This window comes from Chrysemys picta, chromosome 14, assembly GCF_011386835.1.
Source record: "Chrysemys picta bellii isolate R12L10 chromosome 14, ASM1138683v2, whole genome shotgun sequence".
Lineage (NCBI taxonomy): Eukaryota > Metazoa > Chordata > Testudines > Emydidae > Chrysemys > Chrysemys picta.
Window position 1 is genome coordinate 30,997,015 of NC_088804.1, and position 15,486 is coordinate 31,012,500.

Sequence of the window (15,486 nt, forward strand, 5' to 3'; positions counted from 1 at the left end):
AAAATGTATTTAAGAGTGTGGTTTGGACCAAATATCAATCACTCCTTCTCAGGAATCAATTTCTTTTAAAAGTGAGAGTCAGAGGCTCTGTGTATGACCTCTCCTTCTCCCCTTGCCTCTTCCTTCACTCTCTTTACTGCAATCGCCAGTCAGATCTCACGCTCACCTCACAAATACCAAAAAATACACATTTTATCCTGAGCTCTGGGACATCTGTTTGCTGCACCGTCTCTCTCCTGTGGAATTTAAACTTGCTGCAAACAAAAATCAATTTGTAGTAGATCAGTACTCCCTCAGGCTGTGAACTCATCAGCTCTCATGAGCCGAACAAGGTTGGGGCTGGTCAATACTTGGATTGGAGACCTCCAAGGAAATCCCAGGGGCTGCAGAATATTATACTGATGATTCAATAGTTGAAAGAAATCTCTCTGGTTCAGCACTGAACAAGTCTCCCAGCAGCACCTCCATCTTCTCACTGTGAAGATGGAGGTGCTGTCTTATAAAGGAGATGTAAAATGAAGGTCCTTGATCATTAAAGTCATATGGCACTTTTCAACTTGAGAAAGGGATATTAATTGACTGTTGTGGCCAAATTCTGGTGTATGTAATTATATTCTGCCTTCAGTTTCCATTGGATGAAACATTCTTCTTCACATGCTACCCTTAACCTCCTATGTAAGGTTTTTATTTGCTGTTAAGCAGTTGCTGTGTGCCATACTAAATATGGCTGTATTTTAGTGTTGATTAACTTGAGTCATTTATATATAGCTGTGAATCACTTTAGGATGAAATGAGCAATAATGTGTCCTAGACATATATACAAGGCACTCTTCTCTCCAGCAAACTGCTCTGAGGAGCTAAATATTTGGGCTCAGTTGTGCCCAGTCCCCTGCACAGATATAAAAGGGGACTGGGCATAATTGAGAAGATATACACATATTATGCAAGTCAAGCACCGCAGTCAGTCCTAGGTTTCACAGAGGCAGCAGTCCAGGGAAGAGAGAGAATATGGCCCCACAAGAGACATAGGGACTTTCTGCACATCAGTTGTGCGTCAGTTGTATTCCTTCATATTCCAGAAGGCATTTTCCCAGTCTGCCACTGGAGTGTCGGCTCTGACTAATACCACAGTAAATTAGTGTCACAATGAAGCCTGTATGCCCTTAAAGACTTTTATATGTGTTTTAATGATCTGAGTGTAGCACAGGAGTCTGCAAAGGTCTTACTAATATTGATAGCCAGAGAACCAACATCTAACATCAGGACAGAATACCCTCATTACAGTAAAAGTACCATTAGGCTTTACTCGGGAGATGACCTCTTCATTTATGACCTCCATACATATTCTACTCTCCAAGCCAAGTCATTTTTTATATATTAATTAAAGTCCAGATTTCTAAATGGGGGTGTGCAGAAGTGCACTCAAACTTCTATGCGCTCCCATTTGAAAACGGGAGCCAAAGTAACAAGCGAAGATGTGCTGGCATAGAAGTGAGCTTTGTCACTACAGCTCAATGCCTGAAAATGAAATACACTTTTGGGAAGCAAAGTGACATTTAAATTATGTTGCTGTTCCTCCTCCAGACTTCTGACAGGATATTTTCAGAAGAAAAATAAATGCCTTAGAAAACACTGAAACATAACACTTTCAAATAGCATCTTAATGTGCCTGATCCCTAGGTGAAGTGTTAGGCCCACTAGTATGTATGATTTCACCATGGCTGTGACATGAAAAACTGGCACTCGATTTTCCAGGAACTGATTTGCTTCCTTTGAAGTCTGGATGGTGCCAATTCTGTTGCACCTACACAATAGGATTAGTGACACAAAAAAGGAGAGCAGATGGGAAAAAAGGGATGAGCAGCCAACTTCAGCATTGTCATAGGAAGAAGAGAGCAATGAATCAAAGAAAAATAGAAAACTCAGAAGGAAAACAAGCAAATAATAAAAGGTATTTCAGGTTCAATCTCAGCCCCTGGCAAGCATAAGGCACACAGAAGAATGGTAGGGAGGGGGAAAATGGCTTTCAGCAGGTGAAGAGTAATTCTTCATGCTGTTCAGAAGGCTTTACCCTCACTGACTAAGGCCCTGGTTTAGAAAAGGTGCTTAAACATGGGGTAAACTTTGGTTTGGTTGACTTTCATGAGAACTGAGCTGACGATTAAAGTTACCCCCATTGTAAAGCACCCTTCCTGAACAGAGATGCTCTCCTAAACCGGGGCCTAAAAAAAAAAAAATAACATTAGTTCAAGTTTAGCTTTTTCCAGATATACACAATTGGTAGACATCTGGCAGAATCTAATGGAAAAGGTACATAACTGCTTTATGACTATCTCAAAGGACAAAGGAGATGGGAAATAAAAGATTATGAGAAAGAAAGGTATCTGTGGAGTCCTTTCATCTTCATCTTGTAACAGAGTAACAACAATCATGGTAAACAATACAATGGAAATCTCATTATACTACACACAATATACATTTTATATAATGTGTCTTTGTGTGTCACATATACTTACAAATATTATGTGTGTATGTAGTGTACATAATATCTATGAGCATGTGATTATAGGAAACTCTGTTTCAATAAGTAGCTTTCAATCTTTTTTTTTTATGTCATCTTAGTCATAATGCTTTGCTCTGTTAGATATTTCAAGGAAGCACATTGTATTCCAATGCAAAAGCATACCAATAATACAAAAAAGAGGTATCCCAAGAGCACATTGTGCACCTAAAGTAGCATAATTGTTGAGTTAGAATTAGTCAGTGCCATAGTCCAGGCTAGAATTTATTTAATCTCACATTTGGTCTGGGTTTTGAGTATAATTTATTCCTCTTTGCTTGCTAGCTATTGTATGTACTTTTGATTTGTGAGAGATATTTGGATTGATAAGGAGTTACTGGGTGAAATTATATGGTTTGTGGTATGCCAGGGTCAGATTAGACAATCAGAGTGGTCCCTTCTGGCCTTAAAAATCGATGAGATACTTCTTGGAATATTTGATGAAGTTAAGGATAATAGCATTTACCATTTATACTTCTTTTCATCTTCAAAACATCTTATCAGCCTCAATGAATTAATTCTTACAACATGCATGTGAGGAAAGTAAACAGGTGTATTCTCATTTTACGGAAGTATCATCATCATAGACTCATAGACTTTAAGGTCAGAAGGGACCATTATGATCTTCTAGTCTGACCTCCTGCACAATGCAGGCCACAGAATCTCACCCACCCACTCCTGTAATAAACCCCTAACTTATGCTTGAGCTATTGAAGTCCTCAAATCGTGGTTTAAAGACCACGATTAAGGTGCAGAGAATCCTCCAGCAAGTGATCCATGCCCCACGCTGCAGAGGAAGGCGAAAAACCTCCAGGGCCTCTGCCAATCTGCCCTGAAGGAAAATTCCTTCCAGACCCCAAATATGGCGATCGGTTAAACCCTGAGCATGTGGGCAAGACTCACCAGCCAGCATCCAGGAAAGAATCTCTGTAGTAACTCAGATCCCACCCCCTCTAACATCCCATCACAGACCATTGGGCATATTTACCTGCTAATAATCAAAGATCAATTAATTGCCAAAATTAGGCTATCCCATCATACCATCCCCTCCATAAACTTATCAAGCTTAGTCTTGCAGCCAGACATGTCTTTTGCCCCCACTACTCCCCTTGGAAGGCTGTTCCAGAACTTCACTCCTCTAATGGTTAGAAACCTTCATCTAATTTCAAGTCTAAACTTCCTCATGTCCAGTTTATATCCATTTGTTCTTGTGTCCACATTGGTACTAAGCTTAAATAATTCCTCTCCCTCCCTGATATTTATCCCTCTGATTTATTTATAAAGAGCAATCATATCTCCCCTTAGCCTTCTTTTGGTTAGGCTAACCAAGCCAAGCTCTTTGAGTCTCCTTTCATAAGACAGGTTTTCCATTCCTCGGATCATCCTAGTAGCCCTTCTCTGTACCTGTTCCAGTTTGAATTCATCCATCTTAAACATGGGAGACCAGAACTGCACATAATATTCCAGAAGAGGTCTCACCAGTGCCTTGTATAACGGTACTAACACCTCCTTATCTTTACTGGAAATACCTCGCTTGATGCATCCCAAGACCGCATTAGCTTTTTTAACGGCCATATCACGTTGGCGGCTCATAGTCATCCTGTGATCAACCAATACTCCGATGTCCTTCTCCTCCTCTGTTACTTCCAACTGATGTGTCCCCAATTTATAACCAAAATTCTTGTTATTAATCCCTAAATTCTTGACCTTGCACTTCTCCCTATTAAATTTCGTCCTATTACTATTACTCCAGTTTACAAGGTCATCCAGACCTTCCTGTATGATATCCCTGTCCTTCTCTGTATTAGCAATACCTCCCAGCTTTGTGTCATCCACAAACTTTATTAGCACATTCCCACTTTTTGAGCCAAGGTCAGTAATAAAAAGATTAAATAAGATTGGTTCCAAAACCAATCCCTGAGGAACTCCACTAGTAACCTTCTTCCAGCTGGACAGTTCACCTTTCAGTATGACCCACTGTAGTCTCCCCTTTAACCAGTTCCTTATCCACCTTTCAATTTTCATATTGATCCCCATCTTTTCCAATTTAGCTCATAATTCCCCACGTGGAACTGTATCAAATGCCTTACTGAAATCGAGGCAAATTAAATCCACTGCGTTTCCTTTGTCTAAAAAATCTGTTACCTTCTCAAAGAAGGAGATCAGGTTGGTTTGACATGATCTACCTTTTGTAAAACCATGTTCTATTTTGTCACAATTACCATTGATCTCAATGTCCTTAACTACTTTCTCCTTCAACATTTTTTCCACGACTTTGCATACTACAGATGTCATCATCATCATCATGTTCCTATTACGCCTCTGGCGTTTAGGGCAGTGACGAAACTCCTCCACTCCTGTCTGTTTCTGGCAAGTCTTTCAATGGTTCCCCAGCTGTGACCTAGGTTTTTCAGCTTGGCTTCCACAGCTCTTCGCTATGTTGTTTTTGGGTGGCCTTGTTTTTGCTTGCCTTCAGGTGTCCATCTTATTGCTACCCTGGTTATGGAATCAGTTTCCATCCGAAGCACATGACTGATCCATCTCCAACGCCTCCTGGCAATGATGGTGCTCAGGTCCTCTTGGCTGCACTGTGTCAGTAGATCTTGGTTTGAAATTGTTCTGGGCCAAAAGATATGGAGTTTTTTTTCTGAGACAGGTTGTATGGAATGAAGACAGTTTGGACATGTCATACTTTCTCATTCTCCAGTGTTCTGCACTATAAAGTAGTGTTGAAAGTACCCAGCTCTGATAAATCTTGAGTTTGGTTTTGATGTTGTATTTTGATGATTTCCAGACTGTATTTAAGCTCCTGAAGGTGTTCCTGGCTTTATTGATTTTGTTCTGGATGTTCTGACTTGTTCCACCGTCCTGGCTGATGGCGCTGCCCAAGTATGTGAATGTTTCTACATTGGTGAGAACGTAATCCTCTATCAGTACTGGTGATGGTGAGTCAATATTAAAGGTCATGATATCTGTCTTACTGCAGTTGATTTTAAGTCCAATTTGTTGGCTGAATGCATTGAGTCTTGTTGTTTTTTCTTGTATATGGTGTTGGGTATGTGATAGGAGAGAGACTTCATTCACAAAATCCAGGTCTTCAAGGGATGAGGAGTGTGTCCATTTAATGCCTCTTGGCATGTCTTCTGTTGTATGCCACATTACCCAGTCGATGGGAATGTTAAAGAGGATTGCAGACATGACACACCCCTGACATACTCCTGTTTTGACTTCAAAACTGAGCTCACTGTGGTCAACAATTCATGTAAAGTTGAAATAGATGCTTTTGATGATGTTGATTATACAGAAAGGAATTCCATATGCCCGCCCAATGTGCCATAGGATGGTACTGTGAATGCTATCAAAAGCCTTCTCAAAGTCTATGAAATTTATGTAGAGTTGCCATTGCCATTCTAAGCACTGTTCTATTATGTTTCATGGAGTGAAGATCTGGTCTGTGCATCCACGCCCTTTCCAAAAACCAGCTTGCCCTTTTCTGAGAATGCTATGCCTCTAATATATGCTGGACTACGATCTTACACAATACTTTGCTTAGCACAAATAAAAGTGTGATACAACGCCATTTATTACCATGACTGAGAGTTCCTTTCTTCGGTATCTTCACTATAACCCCATTGGTCCACTTTTTCCCTTTCACAGACTGATGTAAATACAGGGGCCAGGATAGATGCTGCTAATTTAGGATTTACCTTGAACAATACTGCATTCAAATTATCCTTGCCAGTAGCTTTCCTTTTTTTTTTTTTTTTTTTTTAAGGTTCAATCAGTGGTTCTCAACCAGGGGTACATAGAGGTCATCCAGGGGGCACATCAAATGTATCTAGATATTTGCCTAGTTTTACAACAGGCTACCTAAAAAACAGTAGCAAAGTCAGTATAAACTAAAATTTCATTCAGACAATTACACTGGTCTACAATTTTTGAGAAGTCGTCTGCTTCAGAGATAAAATGTGCTATTTATTATGTATTTTGATGTGCTGAATTCAAATATGACAATTAAAACAACTGATTGGCTACTGTTTCTAAGATATTTAAGTTTTTACATTTTATGTCTATGTTTATTGTGTAGATAGTAGAGTTTTAATCATAAATTGTAAACCTAGGTCTTTTCATGTGTTTATGGTTGCTTTACATGATAATATTTCACCTCTCCTATTTATGTAACACTTTAAAAATCAGCAAAAGGGTGATATAAATAAAATTTATTATGAAACAAAAGGCAAAAATCTATTATGTACATAGTTTAGTCCTATTCGGTGTCTACTCGGTGCTTCTTAGCTTGTCTCTTGTATTCATTAAATGGATCATCTCTTGTCACTGTCCAGCAATAGTCTGCAAGCATTGATGGGCTCCATTTGCCCTGATAGCGTTTCTCCATTGTTGCAATGTCCTGGTGAAATCGCTCGCCATGCTCGTCGCTCACTGCTCTGCAGTTTGGTGGAAAAAAATCTAGATGGGAGTGCAAAAAATGTATCTTTAGTGACATGTTGCAACCAAGGCTTTTGTATGCCTTGAGGAGGTTTTCCACCAACAACCTGTAGTTGTCTGCCTTGTTGTTTCCGAGCAAATTTATTGCCACTAACTGGACGGCTTTCCATGCCATCTTTTCCTTGCCACGCAGTGCATGGTCAAATGCATCATCTCGAAGAAGTTCACGAATCTGAGGACCAACAAAGACACCTTCCTTTATCTTAGCTTCATTTAACTTTGGAAATTTTCCACGGAGGTACTTGAAAGCTGCTTGTGTTTTGTCAATGGCCTTGACAAAGTTGTTCATCAGACCCAGCTTGATGTGTAAGGGTGGTAACAAAATCTTCCTTGATTCAACAAGTTGTGGACTCTGAACACTTTTCCTCCCAGGCTCCAATGACTGTCGGAGTGGCCAATCTTTCTTGCTGTAGTGGGAATCTCTTGCACGACTATCCCATTCGCAGAGAAAACAGCAGTACTTTGTGTATCCAGTCTGCAGACCAAGCAAGAGAGCAACAACCTTCAAATCACCACAAAGCTGCCACTGATGTTGGTCATAGTTTATGCACCTCAAAAGTTGTTTCACATTGTCATAGGTTTCCTTCATATGGACTGCATGACCAACTGGAATTGATGGCAAAACATTGCCATTATGCAGTAAAACAGCTTTAAGACTTGTCTTCGATGAATCAATGAACAGTCTCTATTCATCTGGATCGTGAACGATGTTGAGGGCTGCCATCACACCATCGATGTTGTTGCAGGCTACAAGATCACCTTCCATGAAGAAGAATGGGACAAGATCCTTTTGACGGTCACGAAACATGGAAACCCTAACATCACCTGCCAGGAGATTCCACTGCTGTAGTCTGGAGCCCAACAGCTCTGCCTTACTCTTGGGTAGTTCCAATCCCTGACAAGGTCATTCAGTTCACCTTGTGTTATGAGATGTGGTTCAGAGGAGGAGGATGGGAGAAAATGTGGGTCCTGTGACATTGATAGTTCAGGACCAGAAGTTCCATCCTCTTCCTCTTCCTCATCTGACTCAAGTGAGAATGATTCTGGTGCATCAGAAACCGGTAGTCCTTCTCCGTGGGGTACTGGGCATATAGCTGATGGAATGTTTGGATAATGCACAGTCCACTTTTTCTTCTTTGACACACCTTTCCCAACTGGAGGCACCATGCAGAAGTATCAATTGCTGGTATGATCTGTTGGCTCTCTCCAAATCATTGGCACTGCAAAAGGCATAGATTTCCTTTTCCTGTTCAACCACTGGCGAAAATTTGTTGCACAAGTGTTGCAGCATATGTGTGGGGCCCACCTCTTGCCTTATCTCCAATTTTGCTGCCAAAATAAAGGTGATAGGCTTTCTTAACCATAGTGGTTATACTTGCTTTTGTGATGCAAAAGTCACTTCACCACAAACATAGCAGAAGTTATCTGCACTGTTCACACAAGTACGAGGCATCTCTGCTCACTTTGGCTAAACAGAAATGTGTCCCTTTGCAAAATCAAACACTGACAAATAAGAGAGCACGACACTGTATGATTTCTAGAGCTGATATAGGGCAATTTGTTCAACAGAGTGATGTAAGCTTCGTTATGATTGCATCATCCATGACTTCTAGGAATAACATGATGCAATTCATATCATGTATGACACAATACCAGCTTCAGATTGCATCATTCATTGTGTTGCCTAAAAAGCAAGTACTGTCCAAACCCAGTCATAGATTTATTCATAGATCCAGTCAAAGATGTATTTTAGTCATTTCTGGTTTAAATTGAGATCCCTTCCCTTTATAATTCACTTATCCTCCGCCATTCCCAAGTCAAGGATCGTATATACTGACCCAATAGCATATCTTGAAAACTAGAGCCAATCAACAATTTTAAGCATCATTTTCGTTCTCAGTGACCCAGAATTAGTAAAGTTTGACTACATTTATTTCAGAAGCATTTTGGCTGTAGAGCAGTGTTACTTGTTTATACTGCTCTATATACACTATACACTGAAATGTAAGTACAATATTTATATTCCAATTTATTTATTTTATAATTATATTGTAACAATGAGAAAATCAGCAATTTTTCAGTAATAGTGTGCTGTGATACTTTTTTGTATTTTTATGTCTGATTTTGTAAGCAAATAGTTTTTAAGTGAAGTGAAATTTGGGGGTATGCAAGACAAATTAGACTCCTGAAAGGGGGACAGTAGTCTGGAAAGGTTGAGAACCATTGGCTTAAATGACTTGTTTAAAGGCAAAAGAGATAGTCAAAGCCAAACTAAAATTTAAGAATTCCCGATTCAATCGTGTGCTCACATTACGAAATCGTGGCCCTCTCTGGGCCTGATCTAAAAGCCCATTGAACACATTAGAAAGGCTTTCTTTAATGTCAATGGATCAGGCCCACTGAGAGTGAGATGACTGTCAGTTTGCTCTGCTATTATGATGAGAATACAATGTATTTCAACAATAATGTGCCTTAGAAATAAATAATAATTTGCTTTTATTTTTCACTTAGTGCAGTCACCTTGAGATCATTTGAAACAGATTAAACCCAAATTTTAAAAGCACTTTAAAGAGTAAAATTACCCACTGATGGAGGTTACTTACCTGGAAGTGGAGTTCCTCAAAATAGACTCTTCATATTCATGCTCATGTAGGTGCCAGCCAGTGCAGTTCAGACAGTGGGACTGATCATATCTGTGCCCTTTACAGTACTCATGTTCCTTTCCTATCCTTCCTCAGTATTCCCACATGTTCTGAGGGCACGGCTATAAATGGGGGTATGGCTCTGCTACCTCAATCCCTTCCACCACTTTCTCGAGTCAAAATTTTATTATGACTCTGAAGTATCTCTATATGAAGTAAAGAGTTTGGGAGACTTTTGAAATTCTCTATTCCTATTAAGATAGTAAACTAAAGCTCTCTTAGCATCTAAATTGTGTACTTTTGACTCCCCTATGTGACTGTGAAGAAAGGGGAAGAAAACTGGCAGATTAATCATTTAATTAATATGGCAGTCCCACCTTGGGAAAGAATTTAGAGTTAGGACAAAGCACAATCTTATGAAAGATGGTGAATGGTAGATCTAATTTGAGGGCAACTTGATCACAGGCCTGGCTGACATTATGGCTATTATAACAGGCACATGAAACATAGAACAAGTTGCCATGGATTCAAATGTAGGCTTCATGACATTCATGAGGACTAAATTAAGGTCCTAAGTTAGAACTGTGTCTTTTATTGCTGGATACATATTTACAAGTTCTTTCATATATTTCTTAACTGTACTGTGAGCAAAGACAGACTTGTTATCTATGAGTATGTGAAGTGCCATGATAGCTGTTAAGTGTACTTTCAAAGAAGAAATGGAAAGACCTGAAAGCTTTACGTGAAGTATCTTGAATTGGTGCCAGTGGTGGATCAATGTTTCTCACAAATCCACCTTATTAACCTAGTCCACTTGAGATCATAACACCTTCTAGTTGATTGCTTCCTTGAGTTAATCAATATATGCTGCACTTCTGAAAGGCAAGGCTTTTCAAGGTCATGAAAGTCTTATATCCCATGCAATCAAGTGCAGTGACTGAGGGTCCAGGTGCTGAATTTTGCCATCCTATTGCTATAAAGGGTCATAGAATGATAGAGTTACAGATCACAAGGGTCATCTAGTCTAACCCCCTGCCAAGAAGCAGGACTCGTGGTATCTAAATCATCCAAGCCTCTTTTTAAAAATCTCCAGAAAAGGAGCTTCCACGACCTCCCTAGGCAGTTTGTTCCATTGTCTTACTGGTCTCAGTCAGAAAGCTTTTTCTGAGATTTAATCTAAATCTACTATGCTGTAGTTTGAACCCATTGCCTCTTGGCCTGCCCTCTGTGGCAAGAGAGAACAATCCTTCTCCATCTTTTTTTATGGAAGCCTTTCAAGTATTTGAAGACCTTTACCCTCAGAGGTTCCTCCCTGCAGCTCCCAGCTGTTTGCTGCTGCCTCTCCCTGCAGCCACTGCTCGCCTAGCAGCTGCTACAGGGAGGGGCCCAGCCGCACCATGGGACCAAGCAGGGCCAGCAAATGCTGACAGAAATCTGGGAGGGATATGTGACCCTATATGCCCACCCTACATGTTGCCTCAGTCCACCACATTCCCCCTAGCCACCAAATTAGTTAGCTTGGCACAGAAGGAAATCAAGGTGGTTTAGCATGATTTGTTCTTTGTAAATCTATGCTGCCTGCTAGTGATGACCCCTTCATCCTCCAGGTATATGCAAATTGAATGTTTTTACATTGCTGTGAAGTAGCTTCCGAGGTATCAAGTTCAGGCTGACTGGTCTATAGTTCCCGGCTTCCCCCGTCCCACACCCACCCCTTTCACACTCAAATAGCCCTTCTCCAGTTTTGAAATACTCTTGAAACCTTACTGTACATAGTTAAAACTTGTACTTCTCAACTGTGGGCCAGGTTAAAAATCCACTGAAACCCATGGAAAGAGTATTCTTCCATTATCTTCAGTGGACATTGGATGAAGCCATTAATGGATAAAAGGAGGAGATTTTCAAAGAACACTACAAATTGAGAGGTGCTGGGCACCTATCTGTCATTGGTGCCTTTGAAAATCTCAGGAAAATATGTAATTTGCAATAATTCTCCCTGTCATTAGTGCACATTATTGAGATTTGACTGCATGCACAGATTATTTTTTAGAAAGATACAGATTTTATAGTCCCAAGAAATAACCAATATTGATTTACTCTTTGTACTATATGCTATGTAAAATTGTTCATATTTAATCACACATTATGCATAACTGGTACATAAATAGTTTACCAGAGATGTTTTGGAAGATCCAATGTAACATGCAGTTGAAGTGATATGAAAAACTCTAAATGCTAATTCTATCAAAATATACCATCTAATTACATTCATTAAATAGATAAAACTGAAAATTGCATACTCTGAGGACTAGGTAACTTGGGTTTCTTATGAGATAAAGGACTTCTCATGTCTAGGTCATTGACTCAAATCTAACCAGTTAATTTCTACAAGAAGTCATTATAGTTGGATGATTGTTTAACTGACTTTGTTTAATAAACTGTTGGTCTCATATCAGTTCCTCATGGACAAGTATTGACCCTAGCAACAAAACAAAACAAATCATCCAGATTGGTTTTGCAGAGATGCAAAGCATTCAGTGAGCAATGAAAGAATACTCTTCTTTCTCACCCCTATATGGTTTGCCTTTCAGGTCAGGGTTGAGGTTCACTGGCAGATCAACACAAGGAGGCTTCCATTTCTGTTGTCCTTTTAGGGTGTGTTCTGAAGGCAGAGGACTTCCATATCCAGCCTGGTACATTTGGCACCTTCCTGTGATCACTAAATATACTTTGAAATACACTTACTCTTACATTGTCATAATAAACTATTGGGTTTTCCCCCAAAGCACACATAATATCCATGACTCTGAAGAAGGCAAATGGAGTCAAAATGAGTTATTTTCCTTCATTTATATGACCCATTCAAGGAAAATCAAATACTTTACGATGTCAACTTAACAATAAGTGCATTTTTTATGTTTAGTAAGATGTGCACCAGGGCCTTATAAACTTTTATCTCCCAGTTCTAACTAGAATGAATGAATAACTTCTGAGTAAGCAATAGCACAAAGCATCACAGGACCACTCATCCTGAAAGTCATGTGCTTGTTTAAAGGTTGCAAAAATTGCTTTAATTGATATTTTTGCCGTGTGACACTATCACACATACTGTATTCTGATATGGGCTCTGTGTGATTATCTCAAATACATTTTGGATATTGCTCTTTCAGGAAAACATGTATATTAAGGAAGCAAGACAAAAACCCTGTCCTATATTGAATGTCATACAGATGCACTGAAGAAGAAAGACATGAATTGGGTCCATAATAAGGCACTGAACCTTCAGTTATATCTCCATGGGCAAACTCTGGCAAGGAGATTCTGTGGGGGTCTGAGGGTTCACCTGAATGGATGCTGTGGTGGAACTGGGACTTAAAATAGAAAATGTAGGAATTTCCATGTTGTATCAGGTCAACATGTCCATCAAGTCTGTATCCTGTAATTTTCACTGGCCAGCACATGATGTTCAGAGGAATGTGCATCTTCTTCTTCTTCCCACAATGTAATCCTTGCAACCTCAGAAAGATATTATTAGTTATCTACAAAATCACTTCACCATTTGCAAAAAAGTGACGTCAATGTAAATTAACTAGGATGAGAAATTGCCTTTAAAGAATTAAACTTTGTCTCAGTAATTATTTGTTTTCATTGCTTTGAGGGCTTATACAGGGAGGTGGTGAAATGCAGCTACACAGCTCAGGTCAATGTCTCATCACTTAGTTTGTTCACTAATAATTCTCACAGGCTGTTCATAATGCCTAGTTCTGCCACTTTTAATACAGTGGAGTAGCACTACACAAGTCAGTGAAACCACTAGCCGAGCATGGTATTACTCCATGGTGGTAGAGGTCCTGGAATGAGGCCCACAGTGACTTTACCTATTATATTTATTTGTATATACATAAATCATACTTTATTTGCTTAAAAAATTTTCAGAATTTATAACCAAAAAAACCCCACATTATTTTACCAGTATCCTGGACAATCTGTTTATAAATATTCTTTTTTAAAAAACAGATCCCTTCCTTAACTGTCATTTTTAAAATTCTCAGTCTGATAGTTATAAAAACATCTGGTTTTTAAATTTTCCTAAAGTTAAAAGATGTGGCTTGTGACTTTAGATAGTTCATTTCTAAAATAGAAACAGAGAAAACAGTCTTGGTCCTATGTTCCATGTCTATTCCAGACAGGTATTTTATTGTTTTTAGGGCAAGGACTAATTCAGAGCAAAGCTGTTATTGTCTCCAGCAATGCATCTTAAACTGCATCTGGAAAGTCTAGTCTCATAGTTGAGTGAGGGGCAATTAAGCCTCTATGAAGCAAAACCTCCCCATCACAGCAAAATATGTAATGTATATATGAGCACAAACTTCCACATTCATTATATTCCTTTTAAATGTGCCAAACTCCCTCAAATTAATTTGAATGAACAGAAAACAACTGCATTTAATGTTTAGTTGGGGTTTTTTGTGTATTTTTTTAAATAACGTTTCTTTTGTCAGGAGTTTTTGCAGAACTCTTTTTCAAGCTTTGGAGGTGGAGTAGCAAGTCACAGTTAACATGTTGCTAGCTTTAATATCCCATTCTCTCCACAGCCTGCAGGAATGAGATGAAAAAGGTAACAGACCAAGTCAGCAACTTTTAGCAAATCACAGTTACGTGGTACACCATTATTTTATATAGAGCAGTGTTTCTCAACGACCGCTCCATGGACTGACGCTGGTCCTTGAGATCTCCCTGACACAGTTTAGGAAGGCAGCAAGCCAGTCCCTGGTATCAAAAAGGTTGAGAAACAATGGTATAGAGTATAACTAACTAAGTCTAACAGATCAGTGAGTGAGCTGCCCTATGCATAGACCTGAAGATCAATTCCAGTGCAGAGAGTGTGCACAAAGGTTATGTGTAACCCACATATATTCAGTGTGGTGCTCTCACCCCCTCTAGTGGTGGCTGGACCACATATAGAAGGTTGAACCTGCAACTGCCTTGGCTAATACAGCTAAGTCTTTTTGCTCAAGCAGAGGCTCATGGTTTAAAATCCAGAGGCCCCAGGTTCAATCCCTGCTGCTGATAACCCACCCAAGGGTGCAGTGTTGCATATGCACTACTTAAATCCATTCCATCCATTCATTACCTCAAAACAAGACTTAAGTCAAGTCCATAGGCCTTGGGCGAGCCTTCTGTACAAGGGTGAATTCCATGCATTGTGCAAGTCACTGAAAGTTTCAAAGTACTTTACCAGTGTAGGTCCAGGTTCACATTAATGGCTGTACTTATAACACTCAAAAAACCAAGGGATAATTTTAAATTAATGGAGATATCCCATCTCCTAGAACTGGAAGGGACCTTGAAAGGTCATTGAGTCCAGCCCCCTACCTTCACTAGCAGGACCAAGTACTGATTTTGCCCCAGATCCCTAAGTGGCCCCCTCAAGGATTGAACTCACAACCCTGGGTTTAGCAGGCCAATGCTCAAACCACTGAGCTATCCCTCCCCCTGCATATAATGTATATAATAAAATAGTCCTGATTGTGTCTCCCTACTGTGCTGCCCTTGCTAATGTTGAAATAGGCGGGAGGACAAATTCAAACAGATACAAAATGCATAGATCTTTCCAAATGAGTCAAGTCAATCTACCACATAGTGAACTTGCTCACACAGGCTTTTTCTACAAACCATGCTCATGAACCGGTTGGCTGTTTTGGTGAGCGTATAGACACAAGGTGAAAAGTGAAGAGCAGAACACGGAGCATGGAAGAACTAGATCCTTCATTAATG

At 39.6% G+C, this 15,486-nt stretch overlaps 1 long non-coding RNA gene across 1 annotated transcript in view; it reads right to left on the reverse strand.

The window, feature by feature from the left end:
- LOC122173929 (uncharacterized) overlaps positions 1–15,486 on the reverse strand; it is a 238,978-nt gene that overhangs the window by 12,561 nt on the left and 210,931 nt on the right. The gene's annotated exons all lie outside the window — the stretch shown is intronic.